Below are 18,193 nucleotides of genomic sequence, written 5' to 3' on the forward strand. Positions count from 1 at the left end.
TGGTCAGTGACAAACAGCTCCCTTCACACATCCACCCAACAACATAGATCTAATTAAAAAGCGGTAGTTAACTAGTGGCAATTAGCTGCTTGCACTGATTAACTCCAAAACATGCAATCCTTGTAGTGCAGTGATCAGACCCGAATGGCAGATAAACTCCCAGCTGTCAAGAGACCCTGGTATTCAAGCCTATTCACCGGCCCACAGGTGCACTACTAGCTCTATCTACTAAACCAGAACTGCATGAATTAAAAAAGTGAACAGTGCAAATCGGAGGACATGGCAAAAGAAATCTCCTTACTCCTGCTCATGCTGTTTAGATGTAAGGTTAGGCCAGAACCAAGCTCTATTGTCCTTTAGTATAAGATCAGGCCAAGCAGCAAGAGTTCCCAGGCAGGAGCATCACAGCTTCTTTCTACTTTTACTTGTAGAGACAATCCTTTCTGTGCTAAGGATACACCTCTGAGATCTAGTTCTTCATGGAAAAACAAAACACTAACATCTAAAAAACTGGAAGAGGAAGGGAGTTACTAGCTGCACCTTCTCCTTCATCTCCTTATTTTCAAACTCTGATATTGCTCTGCAGTCTTATGCAGAAAGTTCTCGGCAAGACACAGGCTATCAGGTGCAGAATAGGTTAGTCACTAACCCTAAGGGCACAATCTCACTAGTAGTTCTAGAAACATCAGAGCACACCCATTCTTTCACCAGTAGTTTTCCTTTATGTGTTTGTCAGAGTCTTTGGGTAGCCTATGAAGAGGTGACATGCCTGTAGTTCACTTCATCTTCAGATGGAGTTGTGTGCCCCTGGCATTTCTGAAATCAGTCCCATCAGGAAGATTTCTTCAAACTAACATTTACCATTCCCAATCAGAATACAGCTGAAAAGGCTATCCAAGGTTATAGAGAAGGTCAAGCTGTTGCTTTGGACTGAGGAAGGAATTTGATGGACCAATTTAACCGCTGCAGCACATCAAAACCTGGTGGCTTCATTTAAAAAGTAATCAGTATTGTATTTCGCTTTAGACATCCGTGCATTAGTGTTCTGCAAATATGATTTCCTCTTTGTTTGCATTATTGATGCCATAAAATGTCAGACACATTAAAGAAAAAAAAAAAAAGAGGCCAACCTTTGGGGTTTGGAATGATTCTGGTTGAATTGCAGTTGGGTTACTTTTATTTCCCATGGTAGTGATGCACTCTTACTCATTCTGCTATTGCTTTACAAAGAGTTCTCCGTAAGTGTATTTATTCAGCCAACCATATTTCAGGCAATGCATAACCTCAATATTTTTTTTTTTGCTTTATGTGGAAATATGCGTGTGTTGGGGGAAGAGTGTGGGGAAAATGGGAGGGTGGAGCTTTTTCAAGAGCATTCCGATGCCTGGTACTAAGTTGTTTTTCTGCATTGCTGTGTGACACCCTTCTGCTCAAGTGGCTGGATTGATTTCATCTCAAGAACTGACTATAGTGATCATGATTTGAGGCCTTCTGGTTTTGCTCTGCCCAGAATCTTAGTCATTTGCTTTCACCATTCAGCGGCCATCTGCTGTCCACAGTGGTGCCTGGATGTCTACGGCACACAGATTACACAGCACTTGAGTTCAGGCATGTGACAGAGGAGTTCTACCTCCTTCGAGTCCTTGACCAATGGTGAGCTTGCTGATTTAGTTTGCTTCCTAAAGTCCTCCTCACTTGAGGCTCCCTAACTACTGTTCCCAAGGCAAATACTATTATCTATTAAGTGTTTTTTCTCCTAGATTATTCAAGAGCACAGGCTTTAGTAGCCATATACCTTCTATGTCAGCTGCCTATAACAAATGCTGATCTATTGTTCAATATTTCTATGATCTTTTTGGAAGAATATTCTCTCATTAAGTGAGAAAAAAGCATCCCCTAATTTTTGCACTAGGTTTTTTGTTCCTTACTTTTTCAAAGAATTTTGATAGGCTAGAAGGAAAAATTTGTCTGTCAGTCTGTCCTGTTAACTTGTTTCTGCTTTGATGCACTCACCAGGGAGCTCAAACATGTGGTTTGCGTGGTTTCCCACCAGCTTACCTATGAGAATTAAAGCATCTCTGTCTTTGAAAGTAAAAGCAGAATGGGGTTTAATTCTCCCCCCTTTGCAGTAATTTTCGTCACTGGTGAGACTTGGGAGCAGGCTGAGAAGGATGCAATGAAGGAATTTAAGAAAGAGACTCAACAAGGAGCTGGTCTTCAAGGTTATTTGTTCATCTGCTAAGCCCTCTCTTGCTTCATAAAGCAAGAAGCCCCCAGCTTTTCATTAGCAGCTTCCTGTCCAGCTTTCATGTTCATATTCCTGTTTTGATGGCCTTCAGAAGGCCTCCAGATCTTCTTATCTCCACAGATCTATCTCTGGGGTATTCAAACAGCCCAAAGAAGAGGCGGTATAGTCTGAATGGGCATTTAATTCGGCATCCTTCTGCTCCTTTTTCAAAGGCACAAAGATGGTGAAAGTGTCAAAACAGGAGAAGTAGTGCAGTTGCTTTTTAAACTGAAATATTTAAGATGCCATACAGCGGTACCTATAAATATGCCTTAAAATGTTGTATGAGCACAAGAAGTCTATTTGATTTTGTTTTTATGCCTGTAATTTCTCTCACCAAGAATTCAGCTGTTACTCAGCCCCCAGCAGGTTGTTCTGATTGCGGGAGAGATGGTGGGGATTGATTCTAACTGGGATCTGTTTAGCCTCTTTCTCATGCACCTAGATTGAGACAATAGAAATAATCAGCAAGGGACTGAATTGTTGTTCCTGTGTAACTAAACGTTCTTGTGCAACAGCAAGCTAAACCCTGAATGATTTGAACACCCATAACTTTGTCTGAAGTCAGTGAAAGCTGTGGTTACTGAAGATCACTGAGATGTTAGAATTTTCCTTCTCTCCTGATGCTCTTCCTAAAAGGGGAGGAAAAAAACACCCCACAACACTGTATATGAAAAGAGAAGTTGGTTTATAATATGAAAAATCCACTGTTGTAAAAAATATATATATATATATAAATATATAATAATAGTAATCAGAAAAATAAACAATCTTCTCAGCAAAGAAAACTGGCCAGCAAGTTGGGAGCAACCTCTATCTCACAAACTTCCCCTCACTTTTAATGTCCTTTGTCTCTTTCTGCTAATATAGGTCAAATCTTGTCTTATAGCTTTCAAGAAATCTGAAATTAATGTAAAAGTCATGTCTGGGAGAGGAAAAGAGATCAAACCCTACAGGATGATCTAACAGCTGTGTAGCCCAGCATCTTTTCAGGAAGAAAAATTTGTTGCTTTTTTTTTTTTTTAAGTCCCCTGTTTGAGGTTCCAGTATTATTCATAACAACAGCAAACTACTTCAATCCTGAAGAATAACAAAAACAACCCTTATTAAGGGTGAGGTTTCCATGTCTGACCAAGTGCTGGAGCAGCTTCCCTACGGATCAGCACCGCGGACAGCGGCCCCACCTGCTGTGCTTGCCCTCATTGCCTGGCACAAAACCATTGGCTGCTATCTAACAATTAATCTAAGAGAACAATAATTCCCAGAGTTAAACCCTCTAACACTTTTTTTTTTTCCCCCCCACACACTATTTTTCCACGTATGAAGTCGAAGTCTCTTACTTAGAGTGTGAAACGTTATCTTCTAGTCTATTGGGACAGCGTGGTGGACGGAGAGCGACTGTTTTGTTACACGTTCAGAAATGGAGCATTTATTTAAGAGACTGAATAACGTGATTTTTATTCTTTGCCTATCAGCTAAATTTACTGTTTATAAAGCACAAGGAGACAAATTTATTGGAAAACTCAAAGCAAGGGGAATTAAAAAAAAAAAAACAAAAAACTGCGGACCCTGGAAATCATTTCAAGATGAATCTATAACAAAGCTGCATTACTGCGTAATAGAGAACTGTCAGAAAAGAGTCAGCTAAAGATGAAAAACCAACTACAAAAGAGCAAGCATCAACAGACAGAGTTCCGGATGGAGATACAGTCATATCTTGTATTTAAAAAAAAAAATACTTCAGTATTCAGACTTCTCAGCTGGCATTCTGGGAATTTCATCTGTTTTTTTCCAGTTGATACTGTAGAGGATATTATTCAAATTTAGGGCTGAACATCTCCTAAAACTTGTCATCTTCATGAGAATCTATTTTAAAGGGCCATGAAGGTCCATACACTGATAAAGATGGGACAGAAAGTTGGGGTGTTACTCCCTCCCTAACATATACATCTTTCTGTAAGCAGTTTTCCTCCTCCTTCCTCTACATCCTCCCCTCCAGTGATTGGCAGTTGTGACTACAGCACACCCAGCCTGAGATATACCTGAGACACAGGGCCTGAGAACTTGGGAGTAACAATATTGAGAACAAGGAATTGTGGTCATATTTCTGATGCTTATGTCCAGCGAGAAGTCAGAGTGTGCACTTGCAGTGGACTGCAAAAGATGACTTAATAATGAGCTCAGAGAACTAATGGAGGTGAAGGAAGGGAGCAAGGAAGTCTGCTGGAATGCAGGGAGGGGAAGGAAATGGTCTGGGATTCAACTGTGAGAGGTCAGACATCATGAGGGTAGGGCAAGTTGGATGTGATCAGATGAGGCAGAAGGCAGTCCTGATCAGGGATGACTGTGAAGAAGCAATCACTTCCATGGTTCCTGAAGATGTGGAGAAACTGTGCCAGGCTTCTCTCAGGCCCTTTTTCTCTTCAAGTACTATCATTTTCACTGTGTTTGTTCTTCTGACAGCTCTGCTTTTAGCATAAACAGGCTGTCTTGTCTTTGCCCCCCCCCTCCCCCCTTACACCCCCCTGCTCAGCTCCCACACTCTGCCAATTCCCTGGGTGAAAGCAAACTGCCTTTTCCTCTTCTTTTTTTTTTTAAAAAAAAGTAAGTGTCCTTTAAATTTTCAGTTAAACTGGGAGGCAATTTCTTGCATGAGAGCTCCAAAAACAAATAAATACACTAAATAACCTCTCCCATGCCCACCTTGTCTTAACAAAGTGCTACTTCACACGTGTTATTTCAATAGAAACTTCTGAATAGGCCAACTGACACTCACTCAGCATTCAACTCCCTCTGTCCCTTTTGTGTCAGGCAGGAAGGAGTTAAAGTTGCTAAAAGTTAAGAATGCACGCAAGCTTCCTGGGCAAAGACTGTATGGGGTCTTCAAGCCATGTTTTGAAATAGATTTCAGGGTCTGCAGTGTGCCGCCTGTGATTTCTGTGTGACAGCTGTGTTTGATGCAAGGTTGTCATCCATCAGTGGTTTGTGAGTCTATATGATGACTGAGGCAGAGAAACCATGGTGGTTGCCCATGCTGGCACTCTTGTCACAAGAAGAAACACCCTCCTCCAGAACATTACAATCAGGGCACTGCTCCTATACTCAGCTGAACACTTGAGCCTTACAGGCAGGCTTGCCCTCCACTTCACTCTGGCAGAAGTGGGGCTAGGAGAGGTGGATGAGGCTAGATCTCAGAGGAAAGACATTTGGTAGAGATTGTGTTGTTACTGTTATTTAAACCAGCTTATTTTAATCTCTGTTAATATTACTGAAAGTCTGCATGAGCAGAAAACAAATCCTCCGGTGACGCGTACTGAATTTTATTTTTTTTTTTAACCCCATGCACTAATCCATGTGTTAGCTTAGTTTGGAGTTTCCTTTGCACCTTTCAATTTCTATTTGGCATTTTGCAACTGAATTTGCTGGTTCTCAACCTTTTTCATGCTGCACTCTCCCCCTTTTCCAAACCAAAATTCACTCTTCCCAGCTGGGAACAATTCAGGATATCCTCTAGGAAGGGCCCAGCAAGAGCACCATGGCTGCCCACCCCACCTCCACACAGAGAATGAAATAGCCTGATCTGCGTATTGGCCACTGTAGGGTCCCTGCTTCTCCTCTGCCACGTTGTATGCATTGAGCACACTGCCACCATGGAAGGGGATGACTGATACAGCGCTAGTCAAACTTAAAAGAAGACTTTTTAAATTCAAGATTTGCAATGAGGTCAAGGGGCCTTTTAAAGTGCTGAGGTATTGACCCTCTCCCAGACGTTCCCTTCCTTCCTGCCCTTTGTTGTCCCTAATCCTTTCCCCAGCCTTGAAATGAAACAGAAAATTATTTTTTTAAAACTGTGTTAATATGTTATGTTTAGTATAAACAATGATTTAATGGCATCACCAAAGGTCATTTTTTTCATCTCTACGTTACCACCCCAGCTCCTGAACCCACATGCCCTCTTCTCCCCCTAGTACTACTGGCCCTCCCTTCCATTCACCTTAAGCATCCCCCACATTCACCACAGCACATCACACCCAGAGATGTGCATCAGGTTCACCCAATGACCGTTGGAGAACAGATTTCCCACCAAACCACCACCAACTGGAACCATTTCCACCTTCAAAATAGTTGCTGCAAATGAAAAGCAGACTCATTTCTTACGTAATTTTTTTTTAAAGCCTTTTATACCTATTTACATGTGCGCGTGCGTGCACCATGTGTACACAGGGGTATCTGTGCATCCAGATGCACAAGAATCTCTCTCTCAAATATGAATATATTGTATGTTAGAGCTGTAAATATTCCTTGGTCACGTGTCTATGTCTTCTTCAAAGTATCATATCTCCTCAGTGTTACGTTAACAACTCCACTTACTGATCGATGAAACTGTGTGTAGACCTGTACCCTACTGACATAGTTTGTGCAGTTATCTCTTCTCAAATAAAGTACAAAACTACTTACTAGCTGGTCCTCCTTTCTATTCTATGCTGGATATTCTGCTTTAATGTATAAAAACCTATGCTGATACTTTTCCCAACCATCCCAACAGCAGAGGCACATCCACATCATGCTTTAGACCTGGTCAACAAGTATGACAGCTATAACAAAATATAGTAATCTATAAGCAAAATGTTGCCTCTAGTACTTTAAATGAGGGTCTCACTTTTGACCTGATTCATTCTTCCCACCAATTCCCAGGTGCAGCCTTCAACAACCACAGCTCACTTCAGCCCATCAGAGATGACAGAGTCCATGCTGCTTTTCCCCTAGCAATGGTCTCCGTACCCCTGGATTAAGCAACTCCTCACTGTGCAGAAATCTGACTTAAAAAGGATTCAGTAGCTGCCCTGTTGTGTTATTGGTTTGTTGTTGCCTGGAGAGCTCAGCCCCTGAACTCAGTACCCCACATAAACCTTGGGGCTAGGAACAAGATTAAAGAACACAGCAAAATTCACCCTTGTCACCGCAACTCTTGACATTGGTTTCACAGAGAAAGCACCAAGACCAGAGGATTTTTTACCACTGCAAGCTGAAAAAAAGCCTTTGCACAGATACACTTACTGGGCAAAGCCATAAAGGTGATTTGTGAAGTAACGTTTAATTTACTGCAAACGACACCACACTCTAGCTGCCAAGAATTTGACTGACAATTTCTATTTATTTATATCCTGCTATACAATATCTGCATTAATGTTGTAAATTTTTCTGATTGGAATTTTACAGTGTCTGCCTGGATATTTATTGATCATAAAATAATCTGCACAACCTGTTATATTCAAGGCAGGGAGAATGGATGCCAGAGAAATCATTTGACAGGATTTGGGTACCTGTGTCCAGGTAACAAAAGACGCTCAGATGATATTTTTATGGCTTCATATATTAATCAAGAACCAGCCTTTGAGCTGCTTTTCTGCCATATCCCCGAAGCCTCTTCTGAAACATTTCCAAGAGCCTGGTATTGGTTTATCTACCAGCAACTCCATATGGACCCCGCAACTTGCCTCATTTGCAGCTCCTCACTATAGAGAAATCCAACCTTCACAATGAAATCTGGTATTTTCACAACTGTTCACTAAGACAGCCTATGAGGGAAGGATTTGGCTCTTTCAACAGCAGTGAGACCACCCTGTATCTTTCGGTTTTGGCAGGAAAAGACAGAAGCATACAATTTCTGCCCACAAGGAAAAAAATTACAAAACATGGTCCCACCTGGGAGTTTCCATATTGCCTGGTAAACAGTCTTCTCTTTCATTCACAGTTTCAGCTATGGAGCTTTTCAGTATCTTCAGTGGATTCTGCCTCCTGAACTGGGGCTTTTTTTGTTGTTGTTTTTGCTAGAACAGTCCTTTGCTCCCCTGCAGAAATCAGAGTAGTGCATGCATTCACTGGAAGGAAGCACACAAATGTACCTGCCTCACTGTGTGCTCTTGGTCACAGCTAAGCCCAGCTTCCATATAGCATCATCATATAATCATTAAGGTTGGAAACGACCACTAAGGTCATCAGCTCCATCCATCAACCCATCCCCACCATGCCCACTATGTCCCTCAGAGCCACATCTCCACTGTTTTTGAACACTTCCATTGACACCACCAGTCCTCCCCGCCCACCCCTCCTCTGTACAAGGCAGCACCCCAAATCTTCCTTCCCTTCAGCTTCTGTAATCTCCCATTGCACAGCACCTGTGCAAAGACCCTTGGCAGCCACTTCAAGCCATGCAGGAGTGCACACACATGCATACACACCCCTTCTAGTCCCAGTAAGGACATCACCAGCTCAGGGCACACACAGATTCTCAACCACCCTTCTGCTGTCCCCAAGGCACCCTTCCTTCGAGCACAGACGCCTTCTCCCTACAAGCACGCACGTCTCATGCCCAATCCACCACACAGGTGCCTTCTCACCAGCCTTCTCCCAGTGCAACACTTCTACAAACCCAGCACACATACACCCTGCTACTCCTGCCCACCGCTCCTCTGCCTTCTCCTGCTCTCATTCATTAAGAGCCCAGATTTAGCTTGCTCCTCTCCCTGTGAATGCTGCGCTAGCTATTTATTCCTGCTGCTTTCCAAGACCCACAACCTCACCCCTCATTAAACAGCCTTCTCTTCTCTACATCAACATAACAAACCAGAGGTTGACAGTTCGCATTTTAACCTCATTAGCTGTGGCCAGGCAGCTTGATGGACAAGGTTCCTTTTTGCTATTGATTTAAGGCATTTATGCGATAGAGACCCTTTGAAATTCATTAAAAATACAGTAGAAGAAAACAAAAAACCTCTTCTATGCGATCAAGTTCCCTAGGAATCCCCCCACAAAATGCCCCCTCTCAGTGCACTTTTCAGGTCCCTGCTATTTGTTTTTGTCTATCCTGGATGAGGTGGTTACATGAGCGTCCAGCAGCTGGTGGAGCATCTGATGGAGCTGGGAATAAAACCACACCAAAGTAAAACAGCAGCTGAGGCTGCCTACAACTGGGCTGTCACAGCAACACATGCCCTGGATCTGACAGCATCCCCTACGGGCAGGGAGGCAAAGGAAGGACGGGCTCTGCTCGAGGCTCCCTGCACTTCATTCCTGCCACAGCCACTGTCGATCGGCTCAGGCACACACAGTAACCTTTTCAAGCTCCATAAAACCCTTCACAGATTACCCTTTAGAAAGCAGGAGAGAGAAGCAGACCCCTCTGTCCCCTCCGGGCAGATGGAAGAGAGAGGTCCCAGCTTTCCCCCGGGTTGCAGAGCTCCAGACGAAAGGTTAACGGCACGATGCAATCATAAGGTACAAGCACAGGGTAGGAGCAGGGGAAATTATTTCCTGCTGAATTGTGGCTGCCGTTATTCCCAGAGAAAAGCAGCAGGTATTCAGGAGCTTCTCATTAGCCAGCATGATTTCCATTAGGCTGTCTATTAACATTTTGTGGCCGTAATAAACACCTACATAATTAACACAAAAAATGAGCTCTCTCTAGGCTAAGACAGGAGGCCAGAACAAGCTAGGAATAGCAGAGACAAGTCGATTCCTGCCTGGAAATTTCTGCCAGCAAAGGAGTTGCTCCTTCCATCCGCCCAGGACAAATCCCCTTACAAAGAGTCAGGATTTAGTGTTCCAGTCTTCCTGGCTCAGTCTACACTTACCTCTAGCATGCAAGCCATAACGCATTCTTACAGAGCAGGGTAGAATTTATCTTGCAGATCCCACAGGGGAAATTTGGGGCAGCCCGGTATTCCCCAGTCCCCTGCCACAGCAGTGTCTTCCTCCTAAAAACTGATGGGGCAAGAAATACCTTGGGAAACACGCGTGTGATCCCAGCTAGCAGACGAGCCTCAGGAGCTCATAAAAGGCCCCCATGGAAAGAAGATGGGCTTATTACAACTTGAGCGTGTTTACAACCATGAAGTACTCCAACACTTCAGGTCTGCAGTGAATTAAAGGGAACTCTGCAACAGAGAGGGAAAACCAGACCTGCCTAGTGCCTCCATCACTGGCTTTCCACGCCTCCTCCATCCTGCTCCGTGCCTTAACAGCATTTCTGAATATTGCAGTCACAGGGGGAGCTTACAGGTTGCTATGACTCCCCCCCGACCCCTCCTCCCCAGCTAATTGCCAACAGTGCCATGGGTAACCCCATGCACGGGAGGCTGAGGACGTGTCACTTTGACAGGGCTGCCTGTCCCCCTCCTCTGGCTTCAGACTTCTGCTACTAAGAATACGTGTGCCCTTTATCATGGCTTTGAAATAGAGAGAGACACTTTGGAATTCAATTAGTCAAACAGTTGCCACAGCAACAAAAACATATAAACTTAAATGATTTATACTTGCAGACACTATTTCAAATAGGAATAAATTTAATACAGCAGCTGGGAATGAAATGCATTGTACAATAAGAAAATTGTATTTTTTCTCTCCCCGATGATAGGCCTCAAGGTCTTAATGCAATATAGATGAAAAAAGATATTTGGGTAGAAGGAAGCAGAATACATTGTGCTGTATGTACAATGCCTGCTTGGAGAGTACAACACATAATGAGCACGTACATCTAATCACAGAGCTCCAATTCTGTTTGCAGACAGCCACAGATCAAAGATTGCAGCTAGCAAATTGACTGCTTGGTTTCACTTTCTTTCTTTGACTCCCTTCCATCTCATGAAACCTTTCCTGTCAGCCCCCGCCCAGGAGGGAAACAAATCTAACCTTATTCCAGCAGCTTCTCTATCTGCTATAGAGCCAAGTCCCAGCTTGGTAAAGTGAGATTTGTGCCTGTGTTTATTTTCGAGCAGAAATGCTTTAGTTCAAGCATAGTTCTAGGATTCAAAGTAGAAATTAATTCCAAGGAATGTGCAGGAAAATATTTCCTCTGCAGGAAAACTGCAAAAGCTTGCAAGCAGATCTAGAATAGCCTATCCAAGTGATAGTCACCAGCAGTAGTTTTGCCCATTATAGGCTGGACGTGTGGTGAAAGTCACCTTTTCCGCTGCTCTCTTTTGACTCCAGATTCTCTGGAGTCTACCTCCATTGATGCACCAAGCCAGCTGCTGTCAGTGCTTGGCAGAGCCTGGATCAGTAACAGCCAACATCCAGAGCAAAATGGATGTTATGGCTCCAACCACTGCCCTTTTACCATTTACCATCACCCACAAGCAAAAGTTACCATTTTCCTAGGAGGCATTTTGGAAGCCATTGCCTACACCCAACAAAGCCTGATCAACATTATGTGCAGTGGGAAAGAGGTTTTATTCTAACCATAAACAAATAAACAGAAAAGCTGCAATTCCACCAGAAGTTATGGGCTCCTCAAAGGAAAAAAGAAGGAAAAAAAAAGCAAAAAACATCACACAATGATTTTTTTTGCTTGTTTTAGATAGGAGGTCAAGAGTACTGCTCATCGTCAGAGCTGGCAGGCGGGGTAGAGAGTTCACGATGCTTTGGGCACAGATCAAGATTAACACCTGCAACTCTCTTTGGCAGCTTTGGAAAGGAAAGCTAGCAGATGCAGAACAACAGCTAAACAAAGCTAATAATGAAATCATATTTATGTAGACAGGAAGGAAGCTCAATTGCCAGGAGAGTACTGAAGTCTACAAGTGTAAATACATACCAAATAAGTCAGCTTGACGAGATGCCAAGTTTGTTCAGCAGAGTGTGGCACTTTACTGCTGAAGTGCTCCTGTAGCAGGGAAACCAGGAAAATGTCAAAAAGGTCAATGGGTGAAATGTGTAGCTCCATTAGGAAACTATGAAAACAAGCTTGTATCAATATGGTTTAGTGCTATCTTTCTCAATTGCAAAGTGCCCATTGGTCCTGCCATACTGAAGCACAAACATGTTGCTCCAGAGCTCTGTGTACTGTTGATCTACAGCTCGCTACTCTCCTCACAAGGCAAAATAGAAAGAACACAGTTTATAAACAAAGGAGCTGAGTTACTGACTTCAACAGCTTGAAGGCTCCAGATTTCATGCACAAACTCACAGAAACAAATTCTGTCATCTGGCAACACTGAGATCACCAGGGATGTAGATGTACAAAGATGATCCATGAGGATGCACCATCCTCATAGAAGGCGTCTCTCTTCTAAATAGGGGACGAGAGATCTGGGCTTGTTCAGCCTGGAGAAGAGAAGGCATCATCCCTAAAAGTGTTCAAGGTCAGGTCAGATGGAGTTTTGGCAACCTGGTCTAATTGAACTTGTTCCCGCCCATGGCAGGGGGCTGGAACTCCATCTTTAAGGTCCTTTCCAACTCAAACCATCTGAAGATTCTACGATGCGGTGAAGCAACCGTGTGAAGATTTGTAGGACACGTATGGCCAATATTTGACTACGAAAAGTAAATCAGTAGTTTTACAGTATCTCTGAGCCTCTTCTCTCAGACTAGACCACTCACAGGCTCTGAGTCAAGGTAAAAAAGGAAAGCTACAAAAGAATAATAAACAGTACAATGCATCTCTCTTGAGATGTTTAGAGCCATCACAATATTTAGACCACGAATCAATCTTCCTCAAAGATTACAAAAGATCCTGAACAGCTAGAGGATGGAAGCAGAACAAAAAACTAACATTCAACTTGTGAAAGCAAATGTCTTGACTCAGCTGGGAAGCCCCCTCCATCTCCCTTGTCCTATGAAGGTAACATCTGTTCTACAACTTCCCTGCTCCATCTCTCTTCAGTGCAATAGCACGGAGAACAGCAAGCTGGCATGTCCAATCCCACTCCACTGCTTCTGGATTAGAGGAAGAAGCAGTTCAGCAGCCAGCTCCCCAAGCCACAAACTACATTCATCATCATCTTTACAGGCCTATACACAGCTGGCTCTCCTGATGATAATGTGTTCTACAGTTTCCCTTGCTGGCGTGGCTTATGTTAATACTCCATTAACATTGCTAATCAGAGGCAGACTTCTGGCAGCATCTCCAGGGGATGAGCAAATGTTGTCCTATGCCTTTTACTTCAGGAGATCAGACTTTCAGATAAAATCCATTCCTAACATCTCTGATTTCAGCAATTAAATGAAGTTGCCACATCTGGGAGCTGTTCAACGCTGGATGCATGTGCTTCTTACTGCTCCAGAATAAGCCCTTTTAAACCCCTTTTATGCCAACCCTCAGAAATATGACAGTTGGAACTTTAATTCACGTGGGAAATCAAAGGCTGCTAGAAAAACGAGATGAAATCAAATCAAAGATAAAAGGTACAGAAGGCCCTGAAGGCCCTGAAGGAAGTGCAGGCAGCTTCATCCCAAGAGATGAAAATCTTCACATGGCAAACCTTAGTCAGAAGGGATGAAAACCAAGACACGCGATGCAAAACGTCCACAGAACCCCAAGCAGGTGCACAGGATTCCTCCTAACTGCAGTACGGCTACTATATGTCTAATGCCCCCGAAGTCCTGCCTTCAGGAGCAGCTTCCTAAAGGAGACAACCAACCAATTTTTGAGTCTTAAAGATATCTTTGCCCTCCCTTTCTTCAGCTTACCTCACTCAGAAAACTAGGCCTTAGTTTGATCTAAGACCTTCGTGGCCTCAATTTGTGCCAGGGGAGGTTCAGATTGGATATTAGGATGAATTTCTTCTCAGAAAGAGCGGTGAGGCATTGGCACAGGAGGTGGTGGAGCCTCTGTCCCCGAGGGTGTTCAATGAAAGGGTAATTGTAGTACTTGGGGTCATGTTTTAGTGAGCAATGTTGGTGGTAGTCAGGCTAGATGATCCTAGAGGTCTTTTCCATTCTTAATAACCCTACCATCTATTCCTTCTTGTATTCTGGGAGTATTGTCAAACCTCCTATTGCACTGCAAGAGGAATTGATTTTTATTTGAATAAAGTAGTTCCAGGCACCTCGATATGTTCTGCTATCAAGAAATGGCCTGGAAGTTCTAGCTGCGTAGATAAAAGCAAGGCAACCTCCTTCATTATTACAATTTTCAAGCTACCTCAGATTTCAGGTGGACAGCGATTCTCCATAAGACTCAGAGGGTAAAATTAATGTTTGTTAAATAGAGCAGGCAAAAGCAAAAGCCTACATGGTGGAAATAAAGTTATTTCCAAAGAAAATATCATAAATGAGGCAGAACGTAACACAAACATTGGAAAGAAGTGCACCTCCCCAGCTCCCTCAGCAACATGCAACAGATGAGCAGAGAATGGTGCAGCTGAAGTAGTGCAGCGAGTCTGATCAGCAAATTCATGCTCTCATTCAAACAGATGCATAAACCCATCTCCCAGCCAAAATTAGGGTATGCTTCCTCTCTGCTTTTCGCCTTCCTCTCCCCCTTGCAGAATTCCTCCACCTCTTGACATCTTGTCTTTAACGGATCTTCCATCTCAGGAAGTGAGTTCTCAGCGATACGCACATAAGGAGGAACAGCTTGGTTTTAACAAGCAGCTGCAGACCAGTCACATCTCACAGCAAAGCCAACACTTGCCTTTCCCCCAAAAAAGCCAACTTAATTAACAGAAAAGAAGGAGAACTCACAAACAAACAACCATCAGAATCTAAATGATTAAGCGGTATATGACTCATAGCCATTTGGAAAGGTTTTTCCAGAGCTCCCCAGGCTTCACCAGAACCCATTTAGATGCACAGATCAGATATGCAGTAGCTGCAGGATTTATTTCAAACACTTCAGGAGTGTGGTTTCTGCGCTCACTCCTTTTAAAGGTCTGAATTTCCATTTCAGCCGAGAATGTTCACCAAAGATGATGAAAACTGGGCGCACATAGAAGGTCCACAGCACAACCCATACAGCCTTCAGTCATGGCTCAGAAGTAATTTCTAATACAGCCATCATTTCATACAGTAACGTGCTTTGGAGCCATTAATTAACTCACTGTTCTCTGAGAAAACTCTCATTCCCTCCACCATTCATGTTTACCTCGAAGGACTGCACAGCACTACGTGTAGAGGTGCGAGGTTTCTGTGGGATGGAGCTGAGCAGACTGTGGGCAGGTGCTATGAAAACTTCCTTGCACAGGATTTCAGAGCAGCTCCATTGCCTCCTGCAGCACCAGTTCCAATGCTCAGCTCAGATCCCTGTGCCCAAAGCAACAGCTACCACAGCATCCCCAATCTAAGGTCCAGGAGTTGCTTTTCCTAGCCTCAGTGGGAAATGCCAATAAACGGAAGATGAAAAAAAGGTAGTGAAAAATTGTGCCTGTTCTTCCTCTACGTAACTTGTCCTCTCTCATTTATACATTATTCAAATGTGCTCACCGGATCATTTACAGTTTTGTTACATGTCTTCCATGTGCAGTGTTCATAGGTACCGCAGCTCTCCTCCCAGCTAGATGAGGGTTAACTGCCTCGAGCAAGAATTGAGACCCAAAATCTAGCGACGATGCGTGCCTCCTCTACTGCTCTGCAATATTAACTACTCTGCAATTCACTTCTGTTTTGTTTCAACAGCTTCTCTCCTTGAATCATCAGAGAGCAAAATTGCTTCAAAATAACACCCAGCTATGTGGAAGGCTATTCGGAGAGGAAAAGAGCAGTGTTTTACTCCAGATTTACATAGTACCTAACTCACACATTTTGCTCGCAGAGTTAAGTCAACTAATGCATATTTTTTCCCCCCAGAGCCAGCACCCCAGGAGCCCAACCTCTGCTTTCTGTCATTATAGACAGAACACCATTACCTTACACATATCTCCACTGCAAAGGTTTTCAGCTCAAGAGGGGATTTTTTTCCCCAGTTAGGAACAGTAATGAATGGATTTTAGGTAAACTCAGGCCCCACACATCCATCTAATATTGCAGGTTAGTACTTCTGAAACCCATAATAGAGTGGTCCTGTCACAGCATATAACATCTCTGGGTTTGCCTAACATTACTGCACGCTCCATCCAGCGGATAGAGAGTACATTTGTGGGGTTTCCATTGCACTTGCCTCTCTTCACGCGTACAAATGAGTCTTAAAGTACAGATTAATATTTAAACAATCAGGACTACAAATATCTTCCAACCTGCCCAGACAAGAAAATCCTTGTATGGAAAAACAGAGTGGGGGGAAAAAAAAAAATCTTTGCAAATAGGAATTTACTTTTCATTTCCGCTCCCTTTGATATAACTAGGATTAACTGCATTTCATCTCCTTCTAAAGGACACGTTGGGTCCCCAGCTGTTTTTCCACAGTCAGTCCCTGGAGAACAAAGATTAGGAAGTTAAATGAGTTTGGGAATCTCATCTTCACTTTTAATTAATTTGAAACAAATACACGCTGATGACAGCACCAAAGCAAGACTGCCAAAACTTTCTCCTTCTGCATAAGGAACCAAGCACCAAGGAAACTGGGATCTTACCAATGGCTTTAACCCTTATTTGCTGCAACTACAGCCCCAGAGTTGGGGTGGAATAAGCTTTGAGAGCTTTAGCAGATGTCAACCCCATGTAGACTTCCCATGTAGACATCCTCTGCTCCAAGCACAGAAGTGACCCAACCCTATAGTCCCTTTCCCAGAGGCTCTCAGAGTCCCTGGAAGAACAGCAGCTCTCAGAAATGCATCTTACTGTGTTGGGATCATAGAATTGTTTTGACTCGGAGGAGCCAAACTGATGTTTCTCTGCGTGGTGCCATACCTCCAGCTCTTCTACTCTGTGTTACGTCAGTTATAAAACTACAAATGCACTTTGAGTTTTCATATGGAGGGGGGGGGAAGAAAAAAAAAAAAGGGAAAACCAGCCTGGTCATCCTATTTTCTTACCAGTAGCAGTACTGGTGGCGTGATAGAAGCTTGCTGGTTTTTTGGCTTTTAAAGACAGAGTGGAGTCAGGCTGAAACAAGAAGACAAGTGTTCTGTTATTCTGGTGCTAATGAAGTGAGCTATGGCAGGAATGAGAGCATTAGGCCAGGGATACTGAAAATCTATCTGGAACTGGAGGTTAAATCTGAAAACAGCCAACTCTAATTTTGGCAGAGAGTTTACAAGTGTTGGGGAAGCCATTCTGCAGGGACTACAACCCTGGCTGTCAGAAGTAATAAAAGCTCAGCTCAAACAGCAATTCAGAGATGGCTGAGGGAGAGGACAGGTAGGAAAGTGGCCTGGATTTACTGATCTGACAGCGAGATTCACTTACGCTCAGCCCCAGTAAAAGGAAAACGGAGCGGGGAGCACATTTGCACTGGAAATTAAGTCAGAAGAAGTGGATAATGTGGAAGAGAGGATTCATACCCATCAATCCGTGTTGAAGGTCTTCAGGATAGACCTTAAGCGCAACCACAGGGGAAGGAATTAGTTTAAGCACCACAACCCCCGCTGGGGGCTAATTCAATGGGTGCCTCTCATCCATCACAGCTTTGTTCCGCTCCTCTCATTCTTGTTTTGCTAGAACAAGGCTAGGCACAATGACGTGGCCTACAGAAGTAGAGATGACAACAGATGGGAAAGAACCACTCACTCACCTGAGTGACCTTCAATATCTAGCGACTCAAAAACCTACATCTGGTTATGCTGCTGAGAAGCCAGGCACTTAATATATATGCACACACATGCAGATAGTGAGCACAAACATTTAAGAAAAAAAAAAACCAACAAAACATGCCTAGAGGAAGATTTTGTTTAGCGAAGACCTGAGGCACCAGCACCAACACAGCTACGATACGATTCTGTTTGTGCAGGTAACCAGCACACAGTCTGAGGTTAATTTCAGAGAGTCTTCAGAGATGCAGAAAAAGATTGCCTCACTTAAATTAAACAAAGATTCCTATAGCTGCTGCTGGGCAGTCGCTTCCCCTCTGCAACTGAGCACTGGCATATTTACATGGGGGCTTCTGTGGTTGGGTGTAAGCTGTTTTCAAGATTTTTTTTCTGCTCGCAAGGCAATCTGTGAAAAAGGATGAGGTTGGATGTCTTGGAATGCAAAGCACTGAGCTGGATTTTAACCACAGCACAATAGCAAATGGGTTATGCTTGCCTTTTT

General features: G+C 43.5%; 1 long non-coding RNA gene across 1 annotated transcript in view; it reads right to left on the minus strand.

Annotated features, from left to right (window-relative positions):
- LOC116217098 overlaps positions 1–18,193 on the minus strand; it is a 46,478-nt gene that overhangs the window by 5,825 nt on the left and 22,460 nt on the right. Inside the window, exon 3 of the long non-coding RNA XR_004161066.1 lies at positions 7,994–8,139. This is a non-coding gene — a long non-coding RNA (uncharacterized LOC116217098). The remainder of the gene's footprint in view (positions 1–7,993; positions 8,140–18,193) is intronic.

Source organism: Meleagris gallopavo, chromosome 12 (assembly GCF_000146605.3).
Source record: "Meleagris gallopavo isolate NT-WF06-2002-E0010 breed Aviagen turkey brand Nicholas breeding stock chromosome 12, Turkey_5.1, whole genome shotgun sequence".
Classification (NCBI taxonomy): Eukaryota; Metazoa; Chordata; class Aves; order Galliformes; family Phasianidae; genus Meleagris; species Meleagris gallopavo.